Here is a 5,000-nt window from a genome sequence, read left to right on the forward strand (position 1 = left end):
CAAATTGATCACACGAACGACGGCGTAAAAAGTGGCCAAGTTTGGATGACGTCACAAAAGCTTTCACTACCGTCTTCTAACTCATTTTTTCCCCTGCTCTCTCTCTGTCTCTCTTTCTCTCTCAGGAGGAGGAGCATCGAAGGGCAGTAGTAGGGGGAGGAGACGCAATTGCAATCCACAGGCAAGAACTGTTGCACGAATCGATCACACGAAAGACGGCGGAGAGAGTCTGAATGACGTCACAGTTTCTTGACACTTTTGAAGTCCTTTCATGTAAAATATCGCCTCGATGGCGCAGTAGGCAGCGCGTGTGTCTCATAATCTCAAGGTCGTGAGTTCAATCCTCACTCGGGGCAAGTTTTTGAGGAGTCAAGGGAACACATTGCTTTTGCAGGGGATCGCGCTCAACTTTTGCTACAGGACAGCATTTTATTGTCTTTATGTTTAATTTAGGGAGGGAAAAGTGTGTGTAAGAGAGAGAGAAAAAAAAAGAAAGGGAGGGAGAGGGAGGGAGGGAAAAGAGAGTGAGTGAGAGAGAGTCTGAAAGAGAGAGGGGAGGGAGGAAGAGAGAGAAATGTGTCCAGCCCAGTGGTTCCTCACTTGGAACTTTGTGACGTCATTCAAACTTAACCACCTTTTGCACCGTCATTCGTATGATCAATCGTATGATCGCAAGTCAACTCCCTGGACGAGGAGGAGCGTCGACGGGCAGCAGCTTTTGCCCGCCCCTTCCTGAGGAAGGCTCGTGATTGGTGGGTCACTTGGGCAACACGCGGGCATGGCTTCTGTTGCACAAATTGATCACGCGAAAGACGGGGTAAAAACGGGCCAAGTTCGTGTGAAGTCACAAAAGCCTTCACTTTCCCTGCTTCTTTCTTTCCTTCCTCCTCTCTCTTCGCTAGTCACTTTGCTTTCCCATGTATCCGCTTTTCTGTTTATCTACTATTCAATTTTCCTTTCTCTCGTTTCTTTCCGCATATCATCCCCCATTTTCTCTCTTTCTGTCCTTTCACCCATTTTTACTAATTTCCCCTTTATCCCTTCTTCCCTCCCCCTTGCCATTTCATTCTTTCTAACCCTTCCTCTCCCTTCCTCTTCCCTTTCCTTCCTTCATCTCGCTTTATCTCTCCTACTTTCTTCCTGTCTTCTTCACACCTCTTTCTCTCAGTTTTCTTTCCCTGTTTTTGTGTGCCTATCTCCATCGATCTGTGTATATGTTTTTCTTTCAATCTGTCTGCGTATGTCTCTGTGTCTCTCTATCTGTCTGCCTCTTTCTCTCTCAGTCACACACACATATACACTGTGTGTATGTTTCTCCTTCCCTCCCCTGGGTATATATATATATATATATATATATATATATATATATATATATATATATATATATATATATATATATATATGTATATATATGTATATATATGTATATATATATTTGTATTTATTTATTTATTCCCTTAAAGCAAATATGGTGGAAGCTATTGGAATGTAGAATTCGAATATACAAATAATATTTTCGTCAGCACCTGGTGGACCACAAGTGACGGCTAAACCCGCGTCCTTGTCATTGGGAGCTTGGTGGAGCTGGTTACCCACGTCCTTTTAAACACCTTCCCACGCGGGGAACAGCGCGCGCCAACCTGACTGCTTTGCGGGCGCGCCGACTGCCCTCTGCCGGTTCCGACAAGGCTACGCCCATAAACTCGTGAACAGAGGAAGGGGAGGAAAGTGAGAGAGAGAGAGAGAGAGAGAAAGAGAGAGAGAGAGAGAGAGAGAGAGAGAGAGAGAGAGAGAGAGAGAGAGAGAGAGAGAGAGAGAGAGAGAGAGAGAGAGAGAGAGAGAGAGAGAGAGAGAGAGGGTCTTATTAAACAACATCAAACAGTTTTGCCCACACTGTAAAGAGAGGAAGTAAAAACAAAAGTAGTTGAAAAATTGTGAAAAACAGAGAAATAGATAATGGAATGACCAAGAAATAAGATGAAAATGAAGAGACAGAAAAGAAAAATTAAAACGACTTTCTGTTGCCAAAGTGTAGTGCGATTCCTTTCAAGGAAACAACGGTTTCTGGGCTTCGTGTTCCCTTGACTCCTCGCTCAAAATCCTTGCCCCGAGTGAGGATCGAACTCACGACCTTGAGATTATGAGACTCACGCGCTGCCTACTGCGCCATCGAGGCGATGTTCCTATGTAGAAAAAAAAACCATTAATATGTTCAAAGAATCCAAAAAGCTAAGAGAACAATAAGTAGCCTGATAATTCAGTTCTTATGGCGTCTGCTGATACAACTAAAAGTTAAAGAATAATCAAGAAAGAGAGGAGATAAGAGAACGAGAAAGAGAGAGAAGAAGTAGAGAGACGAAAGGGGGAGGGAGAGGGAAACGAATTACGTCAACTTTTTCCAGCACCTGGCTGGTCGGGTTTGGCTACCTGGAGGTATTTTGTTTTAGGAGGTATCTATTTATTTATAGAAAAGTCTGAATATACATTCAGGGGAGTTAAATATTCTTTTAGCTGGTGTTAAAATTTGGCCAAAAGATCGGCCTTTTTTGGAGGCCCCGCCCCCCAAACTCCTACGCAGATTGCATGAAGGACAGTAACAAATCCTGGCAAAGAAGTGGAGGCCAAAAGGTGGCAGCTGCAATGCTGAAGCTGAGGCAGAGTGCAGGAGATGTTGACGCAGCGGCGGCCGGGAGAGAACTGACCCGCAGAAACGACCCATCAATAGCAAGTCTCTTCCCAGGAGGAGGAGCGTCGAAGGGCAGCATCATCTGCCCACCCCTTCCTGATGGAGGCTCGTGATTGGTGGGTCACTTCTGCAATGCGCGGGCACGACTTCTGTTGCACAAATTGATCAGACGAAAAACGGCATAAAAACAGTCCAAGTTTGTATGACGTCACAAATGTCTTACCTTTCCCAGCTCCTTTCTTTCATTACCCCCCCCACCCCACCCACTCGCCATCTTTCTTTCTCTATTTATCTGTCTTTCACTTTATCTATCATTCCATTATCATCTCGCTTCTTTCCTCTTTCCGTCTGCCTGAATCCTTTTCTCATCCTCCCCCCCCCTCCCACTCTCGTTATCTATGTATTCTCATTAGCTTTAACTTAATCTATCTATCTATCTATCTCTTAAACTCTTTTTCTCCCACTGTCTCTCCCTCTCCTCCTGTCTCTCTCAAACTCCTTGTCAGCTTTTCCCTCTCTTCGTGTCTCTTTCTCTCTCTCTCTTTATACCTATCCATCTAAGCATCTATTTATCTAATTGTCTATCAATCTATCTTTCTATCAACCATCTATCTGTCTGTTTATTCATCTGCCTGTCTATCTTTCTATATATCCGTCTAGGTATGTAGATGAGGAGAGAGAGAGGGGGGGGGGGCGATATATGAAAAGAGAGGAGAGGGTGAGAAAATGGGAGATAGTGAGAGAAAGGCGAGAGTGAGAGAGGGGAGCGGGGAATGGAATAGTAGTAATAGCAGTAAGTTTACATCCATAGGTAATCATTGCCTCTCCTCCTGGGAGTAGACGGAATTGCAATCCACAGGCAATAACTATTGCACGAATTGATCACACGAAAGACGGCACAGAGAGTCTGAATGACGTAACAGTTTCTTGATACTTTTGAAGTCCTAACATGTACAATATCGCCTCGATGGCGCAGTAGGCAGCGCGTGAGTCTCATAATCTCAAGGTCGTGAGTTCGATCCTCACTCAGGGCAAGTTTTTGAGGAGTCAAGGAAACACGAAGCTTGTGCAGGGAACCGCACTCAACTTTGGCAAGAGGACGGCATTTTATTGTCTCTATGCTTAATCTACTCATTTCCCGTCTACCTTCCATCTCGCTTTTATTCAATCTTGCATTCATTTCTCTATTTCGTTTACTTTCTCTGACTATCTATTAATCTATCTGTATATCCACAAACCTATATATTTACCTATAAATCTATCTATCTATTTTTATTAGTTTGTCATTGTTATTCAAATATGTATACTTATTGTTTATTTCATCTATCCATTATGGAAGTTCATGCCGGGCACTTATAAATACGGTTCATCATTCAAACTTAACCACCTTTTGCACCGTGTTTCATGTGGTCAATTTGCGCAATAGTCTACTCTGCGAACTGCAGAAACGATCCACCAATCGCAAGTCTCTTCTCAGGAGGAGGAGGAGCGTCGAAGGGCAGCAGCATCTGCCCGCCCCTTTCTGAGGGAGGCTCATGATTGGTGGGTCACTTGGGCAACACGCGGGCATGGCTTCTGTTGCACAAATTGACCACGACAAAGACGGTGTAAAAACAGCCCAAGTTTATATGACGTCACAAAAGCCTTCACTTTCCCTGCTTCTTTCTTTTCTTCCTCCTCTCTCTTCCCCGGTCACTTTCCTTTCCTATGTATCCGCTTTCCTGTTTATCTACCAATCCATTTTCATCTCTTTCGCTTCTTTCCTCATATTATCCCCCATTTCCTCTCTACCCTGTCATCCATTCTTACTAATTTCCCCTTTGCCCCTTCTTCACTCCCTTGCTCGTTCTCTCTTTTCTAACCCTTCCCCTCTCTCTGTTTCCCTCTCTCTTCCTCTTCCCTTTCCTAGCTTCATCACGCTTTATCTCTCCTACTTTCTTCCTGTCTACTTCACAACTCTTTCTCTCAGTTTTCTTTCTCTGGTTTTGTGTGTCTATCTCCATCGATCTATGTATATGTTTATCCATCAATCTGTTTGTCTGCTTCTGTCTCTCTTTCTCTCTGTCTACCTCTCTCTCTCTCAGTCACACACACATACACGTGTGTTTCTCATTCTCTTCCTCCAGTACCATTAAACAGTTGGTTATACACACACACACACACACATATATGTATATATATACACACATGCATTTTTATTTATTCATTTATTTATTTATTCATTCATTTATTTATTCCCTTAAAGTAAATCTGGTGGAAGCTATTGGAATGTAGAATTCGAATATACAAATACTATTTTCGTCAGCACCTGGTG

General features: G+C 43.4%; 3 non-coding genes across 3 annotated transcripts; 2 read left to right on the forward strand and 1 right to left on the reverse strand.

The window, feature by feature from the left end:
• Nucleotides 1-283: 283 nt before the first annotated feature.
• Nucleotides 284-356, forward strand: Trnam-cau. Its single transcript has one exon. It is a non-coding gene; the product is annotated as a tRNA-Met (tRNA).
• Nucleotides 357-2,103: 1,747 nt separating this feature from the next.
• Trnam-cau lies at nt 2,104-2,176 on the reverse strand. Its single transcript has one exon. It is a non-coding gene; the product is annotated as a tRNA-Met (tRNA).
• A 1,471-nt stretch (nt 2,177-3,647) lies between these two features.
• Trnam-cau lies at nt 3,648-3,720 on the forward strand. The gene has a single exon. It is a non-coding gene; the product is annotated as a tRNA-Met (tRNA).
• The last annotated feature ends 1,280 nt before the right edge of the window (nt 3,721-5,000 follow it).

Source organism: Penaeus chinensis, chromosome 9 (genome assembly GCF_019202785.1).
Source record: "Penaeus chinensis breed Huanghai No. 1 chromosome 9, ASM1920278v2, whole genome shotgun sequence".
In the NCBI taxonomy this organism is placed as follows: domain Eukaryota; kingdom Metazoa; phylum Arthropoda; class Malacostraca; order Decapoda; family Penaeidae; genus Penaeus; species Penaeus chinensis.